The sequence below is a fragment of the Marmota marmota genome, unplaced genomic scaffold (genome assembly GCF_001458135.2).
Source record: "Marmota marmota marmota unplaced genomic scaffold, marMar, whole genome shotgun sequence".
In the NCBI taxonomy this organism is placed as follows: Eukaryota; Metazoa; Chordata; class Mammalia; order Rodentia; family Sciuridae; genus Marmota; species Marmota marmota.
The window spans coordinates 9,899,087-9,911,873 of NW_025999969.1; the positions used below are offsets into that span (position 1 = coordinate 9,899,087).

Genomic DNA, 12,787 nt, shown 5'->3' on the forward strand with positions numbered 1-12,787 from the left:
CATCACTCCAATGGCACCCTAGTTAAATGGGTGACATAGGGACCCACTGGAAGCAGCTACTGCAATAGCACAGGTGACATACCCCAACCAGGCGGGGACATGGAGAGAAAGGTACTAGAGGATGGTGGTCACTTTGTTAGCTGCTGGCCTTGAGGTATAGAGAGCAAGCCTGATACAGATGAACTTCAGCCTTCTAGCTTGGGATCTGGGGAGATGGAGAAGGCAGTGGGGTGAAGATGAGGTGGTCATCTCAGACAGGGTTTGGGATGCTGTCATAGAGTAGATGGGAGGTGTCTGCCAAAAGCTAATGTGTGAGACAACGCAGGAGGGGTGAGAGGTGAAATGATTGGGTTATGAGCGTTTTAACCTAATCAGCGCATTAATCTCCCAACAGGGATTAATTGAGTGGTAACTGAACGTAGGTGGGAAGTGGCTGGAGGAGGTGGGTCATCAGGGTATGCCCTTGGAGGTTATATTTTATTGTGGTGAGGAGATATCTCTCTCTCAGCTCTCTCCTGACCACTTTCCTCCACCACACTCTTCCACCATGATGTTCTGCCTCACCTCTACTTCTGAGGAATGGAGTCGGCCATTTATGGACTGAAACCATGCGCCCCCAAATAAATTTTCCTCCTTAAAAATTGTTCTTGACAGATCTTTTGGTCACAGTGGTGAAAAAGCTAACAGATGCCTACAGGAGAGTCACATGGGCATGCTCTGCAAGGTGCCTGGTGGACAGGAGCCTGGGTTTCCAGGCTGAGGAGTATCTTTCCACTTATTCTCACAATATCCTCTTTATGTGTCAAAGGCAAGAGAAAGCTGAGGCCCCGTGCCATACATTTGCGCCTCAGAGATGGACATCTCCATGTACATTCTTATTTCTTCCATATTTAATACTGTTGCCTGCTCCCTCCACTCTAATCTCATCCTCTTTAGGAGATTATAAAGCAGTTTTTAAGTAGTATCCTGACTCTCAGCACAAAGTGGCCTTCAGTAGTAATACCGTTTCCCTCCAGGTAGCATTTCCTGCCATTTCTCCAACACATATTATGTGCTGTTCATGGACTCTCCATTTGCACCACAACCACCCTCTGAGCTGAGTATCGCCCTATATCTCAAAATAGCAAACAGAACCAGACTGAGAAGGAGCCAGTTACCTGCCCATGTTTTCACAGCTGGAAAGGAACAGAATCAGGTTCCAAACCACCTCTATATTCTTTCAAGGAGATTACACTCAACACATGACACCTTCCCCAGACGGGGATCCAGATTGAAACTTAATGAGTACTACAGTAGTCTCGTCTGCAAAAGCATTAATTCATTTATTCAGCCATTGAATTAACATGGAACTCCTATTAAGCACAAAATATAAATGTAGTTAACCTAAGATGGTATGCTGGGGGTGGGGACAGTGCTTGTGGTTTTATAAAAAAAAAAAAGAAGAAGAAGAAGAAGTAAGGGGTTTTGTCTCCATGGAGCTCTAAAGGAACAGTTGACAAATGACAGCCTGGGGGCCAATTCTGGCCCACCATTTGTTTTTGTGAATAAAGTTTTATTGGAACACAACCACGTCCACGTTTTCACACATTGTGACTTGTTTTTGCATCATCCTGCCAAAGTCGAGCAGTTGCCCACTGAGACCATTTTCCCACAAAGCTTAAGATATTTACTACCCAGCCCTTTATAGAAAAAGTTGCTGAGCCCTGGCCTAGAGTCAGAACCACAGAGGCCACAGACCACAATCAACTCTGGATTATTAGGTATAAATGAAGATGTGAGAATGCGGAGGAGTGACTAGAGCCACTGGCAGGATGTCCCAGGAGGCTTTCAGAATGGGCTTCGACACCCGAACAGTCTATTAGCAGCAGATCCCAGCCCAGGGCTCATCCACCAGGCAGCCTGCACAATAAAAGATGCCCACATGCCTGGAAAGAAACCATTTGGTTCTCTTTCTAGACCAACAGAAGTCACAGAATGACCTGGGCTCTGCCACTGCTGAGCTGGGCCAAGCTACTTACCTGGGCCCTGACACTGGCCATCTCTAACTGGTCTATCAGGTTGCAAGATGCCAAGGTGAGGGGAAATACCCAAAAGTCTTTGTGAAGAAGTTCAAATGCTCTATAATCCTGGGGGTGTCAGTGGCTGATGTAGGTACATAAACTGTCTTAAGGATAATCACACCTAGAATGAGCCCTGCATGCAAAATCGCCTTTGTCCCTGGCTGAACTCACTGTTTTTCAGTCATTCTCTAATGGGACAGTTCTCTTAAAAGGAGTCATCCTTCAAGCTGGGATTGTGTGGGCATCCCACCACGAGACTGCAGAGTATGTTCCCTGAGGTGGAGGCAGCCTGGGTTTGCACTGAGGGACTGGGCACATTTTATCTGGGCACAATTTAACCATCACAAAGGGGTCTTGCTGGCCCAGCCCGGTAAACACCGTAGTCCCTGCTCCTCGCCCTTCCTCCAGGAAGCGCCTCCTTGCTCCAGCCTGGATGATGCTTTTCCGCTCACACCCTTGAACCCACATCCCCAGCCCAAGGGGGAGTTCGTGGCCCTGTCAGTGCAGCCCGCAGCACCTGGCTCGCCTTCCTCTACACTGGGCCAAACCCTCAGACGCAGGAGAAACCAGAGCTGGCTCAGCTGGCCAGCACACAGGCTTCCTGTCCAAGTGTTTGTGGCTGGGCTTCCTGCTGACGGAAGGGCGGCCTGCAGCTCTGCTCTGACATCCCTGAGAGGTGGCTCCCAGGGCCCCAGCCGCCAAGCACATCCAGCTGGCACCCGGCAGGGTTGCCGTAGAGGCTGCACTCTGTGCAGCTGTCAGTTGACATTCACAGGGACGCTGGGGTCAGGCTGCAATAACTATAAAGGGGATCCCTTCGGGAAGAGAGGAAACTGTGAATCGGAACAGAAACACTGGAGCTCAGGCCTGTCCTGGGCAGGGGGCCAGAGCGTGCCTCACATACACCCCACACCCCAGATGGACAGACCCCCCCCCCATGCTTCACTTAAGCCCACCTTTCTGGCCACCTGCAAATCTCTGCCTGTGTCTCTTCATGAATCTCCACCAAATACCTTCCCTCTGCCCCAGGGGCTCAGGTACCTGATGGCAGCTCATCCCGGTTCTCAATCTCCAGGGACTTAACTTCATGGATGAGAATCAGGTCCCCTTTCACAAGTGGAAATTGGAGGATGAGAGTATTTGGTGGGCCTAAGGTTTATTTCCCCACGGTTCAAGGACCATGATATAGGAAATGGGGCTGGATGTCCGGATAGCTCCAGGGGCTCAGAGCAAGCATGATAGGCAGGCAGAATTCATCCAGGCTGTCTGAGAAGGTAGTGAGCCTCCTATCACTGGAGGTATTCAAGGGAGATTGTCCTCATAGACTTTGAAGGGCTCATCTGCAAACTCTGTGAGGACCAGGCCTGTGCCTATCTCCATCCACTACCACAGGACTAGAGGAGAAGGAAGGGAGGAAGGGAATAAAAGAGAAAGGAAGGGAGTTCAAAACCTTGACAATCAAACTCCTCCTTTAGGGGAGAGTGTAGACAAGCTGGCTCTTGAATCCAGTTGTGTAGCTTACAGGTTACAGATGACAGGGGCCACCCTAATAACCACAGGACAAGGCTGACCGATTCTCCTGCAGGGTGCATGTTTAGAGGTACAGCCCTTATCAAGAACGCTATCTGCAAACTCCTTTACATACCTTCTTCACTTCTGCAGAACCCTGAAAAGTCCCCATTTGAAAGATGCAGAGCCTCCGGCTCAAAGATAAGTGACAAGTGCAAGCTAAGACTTACCCTGGAGACTCCTGATTCTGAGTCCAATATTCCTCAGAATATGCACTTCTGTCTGCCCACTGCCCACAGGTCTTTTGGCTTTTGTTTTGCTCTAACAACAACAACAAAAAAACTGGTGTTTGGTTAAACACCAGAGGCTCCCCTATCTTCAAAAAAACGTACTGGAAACAGCTCAACCTCCAAACATGATCCTCTCCTTCCCCACCCCACTCTGGGCACAGATAATATTGGGGCATAATAACTCATCAAGTAACCAACAAAGGACTTGAGACTATTTCCACAGGCAAATGTGCTCTTCAAGGGCCAATCCTTTTGGCCACCCATTGAAGGAATGCCAGGCTATCCCTGAGTGTCACTAGGTGGGGATTAGGCAGGTCCTTTGCTTGTTCCACCTTCAATCTATGCTTTACCCTGCCCTGTCCTCTTCCAATCTCAGGTTCCTACCCCTGCAAGCCACATTTGCCAAAATGCAGTCTCCTGGTGCCAGGAGACTGAGTGGAGGAAGCAGAAACCAAGATGCTCTCCCCTCTCCCTTCTCCGGCAACATCTCTGGGGTCCCAACTTCTGCCAGGGAACTTCCCCTAGTGGCCTGGCTCTCACTGAATCCTGGAAACACCACCTCCTCTCCGGCCTTGCGGCCCAGGAGTGGTAGCAGCTGCCATTCTCCAGGCTGCCCCCCAGGATGCCCTTCCATCTCTTCCAGAACTTTAGAACCAGTTTTTCTCTATCAAGATTTCTGGAATGGGTTGTTTTCTGCCTGGATTCCAACCATCTCCCTCCAAGTCAGCGTGAGTGGAGCCCCAGCCCAGAAAAGGCCAAACTGATAGAGGTAGGGGCAGTTCTATCTTGACCACCTAATGGAGGATCCAAGAGGCAGGGCAGGCCAGGGGCACAGAGAAGCTCAGGTCTGTGTTTGCCAATATGACGAGGCAACCTAGGTCCACTCAGCTCTGCATGGGAACCAGGGACCTGGAGTCTATCCCAGCTGTCCCTCCGCAGGCCCTTTCCCTCCCTTCTCACGCCTGGCTGCACACGGCCCTCGCCAGCCGTGACATCCTTTGAGGCTGTGACACAGAGTCAGTGTTTCTCATGTACACGGTCCAGACGGCGTGACTCAGCCTCTTGGGGCTCTGAGCAGGCCGAACTTCCAGGTTCATGTCACCTCCATCAAGGCAAAAGAGGAAGGCTCCTTCAGCAAAGGAAGCAGGTGGCTGCCCTCCTACTCCCCAGACCTGGGGCATCTGGGACACAGAGGAGTAAATCTTAGTCTGTCCCCCATTTGTAAGGCACCTCACCCTGGCTGTCAGGGTCAGCCTGAGGCCTTTAACAGTCTTGCCCAGGCAAGGCCCTGAAGGAAGGTTGTGTTCTCTGAAACTGGTGTTCACGAACACAGGGACTCCATGGGGAAAGGAAGAAAGCGGACCTCGGCTCCAGGTTACATGGTACCACCAGGGGCTCATCACTGAGCTAAGCTGTCACATGCTTTATGTCCTTTCATCAATCAACAGTGGGGAAGAGACCCCGCCCCCAAATGCAAAGGGCCTATATTAGGTACTAGGGATTCTGCAGAGATGAGTTAATTATGATCCCTGCCTTCCAGGAAAGCCAAGAACTTGAAGTCCAGAATCAGCCAGACCTGCCTGGACCAGAATCCAACAACTAGTATGTAGGTGACCTTGGATACGTCACTCTTAACTCCTGAGCTCAGTTTTCTCATCTATGAAATGGACATGGTAATTATCTCATCTCACTGAGTTGTTGGAGAATTCATGTAGGTAACCAGCATGGGCACAGTGCCCAGCACTTCAATATGGGTTGACTTTTCAAAACAAGTAATAAATCTAGGATTCACGCATGCTTTATGGCGGCTACCGGGGGTGGGAAGACATTTTTGAAGGCTGCTTCTGTTAACACCATGAGTACATCACAAGTCTTGTGGCCCCAGAATAGGATAAAACGTGCTCTTTCTTTCCCGTTTTGGAAGTCTCCTGCAACCTGACCTCTGAGGCATCCCACACGCCCTCAGTCCCCGTGACAGCCCCTGTGGCCACCCCTCAGAGTCGCCGGATGTGCCTCTGAGGTCCAAGGTTTGGAGAGTTTCCGGGACTGGCCGGGTCACCCTGCCGCTCAGCAGTGTCTGGCAGCCCCACCCTTCCTGGCAGCCAAGCCGCCTCCTCGGCCCTCTGAAAGGCTGCCAGCGCCGAGGAGGGAGTGCTGGGCAGAGGGAGCAGCGAGGTCCTGCTCGGGTGGAGGGCGAGCCGAAGGGTGGGGGCACGGAAAGGCCCATTGCCCCTCCCGCTCCCCAGTGCCACGCGGGCTCTGTCTCTGAAAGTACCGACTGCTCCCCCTAGCGGGGAAAGCGTGATGCGCGATGCCCTTAGGTTGCCCTCTCTCCGGGGCCTGGACAGATGTGGCGCCTTCCCCAGACCTACAGCACATCGCCTTTTTTCAACTGTTTTTCAGGCTCTTTCGATTCCGATTCCCACAACAATTTGGCGATTTTTAAATGGGACACGTTTTGGTTCCCATTTCACAGATGAGAACATTGAGTCAGCCTCAGGCAATTTGTCTGCTGCAGAGCTGGGACTGGAAACCAGATCTTTTCCTTCTGTTTCACATAGGCATTATTGAGTGCATCACATTCAAAACTGGCAGAAAAAAAAGTGACCACCTTCTCACTCACTGCCCACGCTTTTTCACCCCCGCCCTGCACACTAACATGTCACCATCTTAGGAGTAAGACGGGTTCTCCTCTCTGCCCTCCATCACCAGAACCTAAGTGCCCCGCAGGATAGCCTGATGAAGAGTTTGACTGACTGACTGACAGATCAGCCTCCTTTTTCTTACTCCTCACCTCTCAGTTCAGCCTTCCCTTCTAACAGCCGGCCTGACCCCACAGTCTCCAGGAGAAGGCTGCCTTCTGCTCATTGTGGTGGGGCCAGGGTTCAGAAGGCCTCCCCCTGGAGCCACCTTCGCCCCACATACGCGTGTGCACACCCACACACACGCGCACAGCTGTGTGAGCTGTGTAGGGGCCCAGGGCAGTTGAAACGCTGGGGTGGGGGGCAGAGGGAGCGGCTCCAGCCCTGTCAATGAAAGCCGCAGCAGCCTGCAGGCTGTTCCCTGGAGAGTGGGCCCAGGCCCCTCCTGTCACCCCTGCCCTGGCAGAGACAGATTGGAGAGAGGCCATTTTGAGCTACTCACTCATCAAGCGGGGGAGGTGACCCTTGCCCTGTCTTCTTCCCTGAAAACAAAGTCCTTCCTTTGAGCTCTCCAGAGATAGGCCTCCAGTACTGAATGCAACCACATGCGCCCCTGGGGAATCCTGGGTGGGGGACATCCCCTGGAGGCCTGGCCTGGGACCCTGGCTTGGAGGCTTTCCCAGACCTTTGGAGGCCAAAGGAGGAAGCAGGCCTGCCGCCTGCCACCCACAGCCCGGATCCTGTCATGGGACAGAGCTGGGCCTGAGCTCAAGGACAGAACAGGCAGACAGAGAGCTGTGTTTCCTGGGAAGGCAGCCAGTCCTTGTGCCCTCAGGCTTCCGGGCACTGAGGAGAGCGGCAGGACAGGCACCCACTGTCATCGGCCCCCTCCAGGCCCTGGCTGGGTGGGCACACCCTGTCTCTGCTCTCCATGACAGAGAACTACAGCAGGAGGGGACCAAAAACACTCAGCTTCTTCCTCTGCCCACTCCCTCATGAACCAGACAGTGCTGTGTGAGGGGGCACAGGGCATGACCCCAGACCTCAGGGCCATCCACCATGTGCCCAACAGTACACAGAGTACAAGTCTCAGGCTGTTGCATTCAAAGTGTGTCCCATCTCCCCTGCTCAGTGGAGCTGTCTGAGGGCTTGGGACAGGCCTCAGAAACACTGGACTCTAGTTCCTGGGTAGTGTTGCCACCTACCTGTGGGCTCATGGTATGCCATCTCTCCCCCTTAGTCTCAGTGTCTTCAGCAATCCCGTGGAACATAACCCACGCTGTGTCCACCTTCCTGGTAGCCCCAATTCTCAAAGTCTTAAGAGGTACACAAACAGGATACTGCTGTGAGGGCTGCTTCTTCTTACTAAAGAGTCTTAGAGAGTCTCATCGACCTGGTTTAACACTTCACTTTTCCATTTTAGGGGGAAACAAAGGTGGAAATGAAGATTGGGTATGGGGGGAGCCGCTGGTTGGCAGTGGGCTCTCAAAGCACTCACACAGAGTCCCCCCAGGAGGGCTCATTCCAGCCTCCTGTGGTAGCCAGAGCAGGTATTGCCCACCACTGGGCAGAGGGGTGGTGCCCAAGTATCAGGAAGTAAAGGATACTTGGGAAGAATGGAGGAGGGGTAGAAACCAGGTCCCAGGAAAAGCAGTCAAGGAACACAGGCCGCTCAAGCCAGCAGTCACTGAGAGGGGCCTGGGTTGTGTCTGACTCCAGAGGGCATGACAAAGGCCCTAGAGTGACTATCTGTAGATGACAGGTTCTGATTGCTTCAAGAAAGAACTCTCAGCCAGGCCCAATGGCACACGCCTATAATCCCAGCCCTCAGGAGGCTGAGGCTGGAGGATCGCAAGTTCAAAATCAGCCTCAGCAACTTAGAGAGGCCCTAAGCAACTTAGCAAGCCCCTGTCTCAAAATTGAAAGTATAAAAAGGGCTGGGGATGTGGCTCAGTGGTTAAGCACCCCTGGGTTCAATCCCTGGTACCAAAAAAAAAAGACTGCTTTCATGGCTATACAGTCCTGGTCACCAGGCGTGTTTGTCTGGACCGCATGGTGGTGGGGAGGTGATTTTATAAAGGGGATAGTGAGTCAAGGGTATTAGAGGATCCTCCCCGTGTCCTGGGACTGCAAGCTTCTCCATTCGCCACAGGACGCAAGGCAATTCCTGGTTTTAATTAGCAAGCGCTGCCTAGACGGTTATTCAGAACATAAGCCTTGGCCCAGCACACTGCTGCACCGCCCGAAGGCTACACATCTTGTACATATTACCCCCACGGAGGAGGGGCCGGTTGTCTATCAGGACAGGCAATTTAATGGGTTATAAATGGTTCTGTTCCCACGTAACCTTCTGTTCCGCACAAAAAGTGTCTCTCTCTCTCTCTCTCTCTCTCCCCTCACTGTGGAAATGGAGGCCACTTAGGTGCCTCACACTTATTGCCACAAAGCATGTGGCCTCCCCAGTGCCAGGAAAAACAAGTCTGCGCATGCAAAGAACCCACCCTGAAATGTGGCGGGCCAACTCTTCAGGGCTGGGTGGTCCCCTAGTTGCCACACACGAGTTTGGTGCATGGCATTCACCTGCCAAAATCCACACGCGGGTCACCCTGAGTCAGGAGCGGGGGAAGGTGCTGGGTCTTGGCCCATTTCTAAGGAGGCGGCTGGTGAGTCCTGCAGCTGGGACCCCGTGGTTGCTCTTGTGGAGTTTCCTATCAGTTCAACCACCCTATCAGCCTGGAACCAGGCCAGCAGACAGCCAGCTGCAGACCAGCTGTTGGTGTGAGGAAAACCAGCAACCTACAGTCATGACGGCTGAAAAGCAGTCTTCACTTTAAGAGGAGACCCAGTGCAGGCCCCAGGAAGGTGCAGCCCTGCATGGAAGCACACTGGTTCCTTTCGGCAAATGAATATTGAGGCACCAGGTTCTGTTTTATCTTGTTTTCAGGCGGGCTGCAAGGGCTGGGCATGAAAATGGCAAAACTTTCCAGGTCCGAGGGTGGTCAGGCATCACCCCGCAGGGAAGCAGAGAATCAGAGAGGAACTAGAGTCCCAGAGGGGGACAGCATCTTACAGAGGCCAGGCCCACAGCAAGGCAGTGGTAGACCCAGGTCCACAGCTGCCTCTCCCCTAAGCTGCAGGTCTCTTCCTACCAAACCCTGCTCCAAGGAATTGCAGGTTTAAGGAGGTGGACACAAATAATCTGGCACCTGTTGCCTCTGGGACCCACCTCATGTGGCCTTCACCCTCCCTTGCTCTCCCAATGACATGGGACTCAGCAAATTTGCTCCTTGGGGCAGGAAAAGGCAAGATTGCACACGCTGTCCCTCCACCTGGTCCTGCCACGTGGCTCTTCCCATCTTTTCAACCAGCTCCAGGGAGTCATCCCAGCCCCAGCTCTGAGGCACCTCCTCCAGGAGGCCCTCCCTGCTGGTGAACTCATGACTCAGGTACTGCTTTGGGTCACTTCTCTGCAGAGCACTATGGGATGCGCTACTGTTGGTTTTATATGTGTGTTTCATCTGTCTCCTTCCACTAAGATGTAAATGCCAGGGAAGCAGACTCTGGTGGAGTAAAAAATATGACAGAATGACCAAAAATGCCACATGCATTTTTAATTGCAAACAGCCCAGAGTTGGTGGGCATGCTGAATATTTGTGGCGATATCGTTAAACCTAACATTTACATGGGGTTCTCCTTTTCAGATAACTCCTTCTGCTCCTGCTGGCAGAGCTGATGGGGAAAGGAGGACAAAGTACTCTCCAGGTCCCTGAAAGGGTAAATAGGATTTCCTAAGCTTTGTTTTCCTTCTCACTTGCAGAAGGGAAGCTAGGGAGATGGGTGACAGCCTGGATCTCCCCCACCCGCCCCTCCCATAATTGCTTCCTGTCCCTCTTCCTCTCCCACCCCGAGTGTCTGTCATTCTCTGTTTGTGACAAACTGCTTTTCACCTCTGAAAGCTGAGAATGATGGCATCTCTCAAGACAGCTAGGAAGTTCTTTTTGCAAACAGGGGGATGTTTAGGGGCAGAAAACTATTGACCACTCTCCCCAGAACTATCTAGCAGCACTGAAATTCAGTGTATTGAGCATTTATGGACAATTTGTGGGCCAGGTCCTGTGCCAGATGTTCTGGCAATGTGGGGGTGGGTCCTATCTTTCAGGGGCTCTTAGGCCAGTAAGAAAGAGCTCATTTTGACTCAAGAGATATTTGAGGAAGCACTTACTAAGTGCTAAATACTGGGAGACTTATGATGAATGAAGACTAGACCTGACCATAAGCAGTGGTCATGTGGAGAAGGATAAATTACCAACAATCTCAATCTTCTGTCCTATGTCCCGTGAAAGAAGAAGAGCAGGTGAGAGGGAAGCATAGCAGGGATGCTAGTGTCCAGATGTGGAGGCTCAGCTTTAAGGGAGAAGGAGGGAATGGCCCCGGCCACGTGCCTGGTGAGTAGGAGCATAGTCTGATGGAAGGTTCTCCTGGCAGAGGGACAGTGAGTGCACAGGTGGGCATGAGCTGGCTGGTCGACAGTCTGCAGGGAGGCTGATGAGGCAGGAGAGGAAAGGGAAGTCAGGAGAGACGGGGTATAGAAGCAGGCTGGGAAAGCAAGGTGGACAGAAACGAGGCAGAGTGTTGGCAGAATGGAGATCAGCCTGTTGCAGCAAGGACCAGGGAATGTGTAAAGGACAATGACAGATGAGGACAGATAGCCAAAGAGTTCTGACCTGACCCTGCGAGCACTGGAGAATCCAGGGAAACTGGGACTGAAGCTGGGAACGTGGCAGAGATAGATGATGGGCTCCGACAGGACGGCAGGGGAGGCGCAGTTAGGGAAACCAAAATAATAACAACAAGCTCTTTCCATTCTTCCCTCCCTGCCACAGCAAATCCCCTCTCCAGGCCAGGTGTGGTGGCGCACGCCTGCAATCCCAGCAGCTTGGGAGACTGAGATAGGAGGATGACAAGTTCAAAGCCAGCCTCAGCAACCTAGCAAGATCCTGTCTCAAAATAAAAAAATTAAAAAGGGGTTAGAGATGTGACTCAGTGGTTAAGTGCCTCTGGATTCAATCCCTGGCACCCCCAACCCTCAAAAAAAATTTCCCTCTCCAACCCATGCCCAGATCCTGTCCTCCAGTCCCTAGTTCACAGCTCCCCTTGAGATAGATGCTGCCAGAAGAAAAGGCTTCCAGAGAATACTGTGCTCAGCTGTGGGAGGGGAGGGAGGTTAAGGTGTCTCCACCACTGCCTCTGCCTGAGGGTGAACCCTCATCCTTTACTCCAAATCCCAGCATCTGATTAACTAGAGTAAAGAGATCTTCCCTGAGAAATGTCCACCTTGATTCACTTCAAAAAGCCAAAGGAGGGAGGGGACCCAAGGACACTGGGAGGCAAGCTGATCATGAAATAATTTTTCCCTTTAAGAAAATGCACCCCTGCCCCCACTTCAGTCAGCTGATTGACACACCTTTCGTCCATGGGTACACTAGAGGGGCCTGGCCTGGCTTGGCACGGTGACCAGCCTGAGAGAAGGAGCACAAAGTAAGGAGCCAGACCAGACTCTGCCTCTGGGTGAATCCTCTCCCTCTCTGGGTCTCAGTTTTCCATTCTGTAAGATAAGAGGGTCAGTGGCTCACTCTAAGGCACCTATTGTCACTGACCTTTCCCAGCCACCTGCCTTCCACCCCTGCCCTGCAGCCTGGCCTCTCCACCAACCCCATCTGCCTCTGTCTTCATACCATGGTGAAAGGGAACAAGGTCAGTGCACCCACCAGCCACATGCTCATTGCCCCTTCCCTCAGCCTCCCCATCCTCGGTGCCTCCCGCTGACCCAGGTAAGGTTTCGGTGACTACCAGTAGCTGTCAACGTCGCCAACTCCACCCCCTCCTCCCTTTCTCTCTGGGCCTTGGACTGCTTTCAGGACTTCCTGACTTGGCTGCATGCCCGCTGCCAAGGTCCCCATACACCCTCCGCAACCTGAAGAAGGCACCAAAGGCCCGTGCCAGCAGCTCAGCGCCCCCTCCACCATCCACAGGCAGCCAGGAGCACAGCCTGGGCCTCGATGGGTCCCTGGAGAGCAGACAGAGGGGCAAGAGGCTGCTTCAAAGGGCTTTGCTTTTGTTTCTAGGGACATCCGGGGACAACCTGGGCTGGGAAACAGGTGAGAAAGGCAGGAAAGGAGGGATAGGAAAGAAGATTGCTGGGCAGACAAAGATGGAGGACTAAAGCCAGCAAACACCCACCGCCTCTGCAGTAGGCGGGAAAGCAAGAGGCGGGTGGCCCCGCCCA

The 12,787-nt window shown here is 52.7% G+C and overlaps 2 long non-coding RNA genes across 3 annotated transcripts in view; both read right to left on the minus strand.

Annotated features, from left to right (window-relative positions):
• LOC125617108 overlaps window positions 1-12,787 on the minus strand; it is a 125,803-nt gene that overhangs the window by 67,833 nt on the left and 45,183 nt on the right. The gene's annotated exons all lie outside the window — the stretch shown is intronic.
• Window positions 921-7,293, minus strand: LOC125617111. The gene is made up of 2 exons (XR_007347984.1): window positions 7,004-7,293; window positions 921-3,890 (listed from the first exon to the last, which is right to left on the minus strand). It is a non-coding gene; the product is annotated as an uncharacterized LOC125617111 (long non-coding RNA).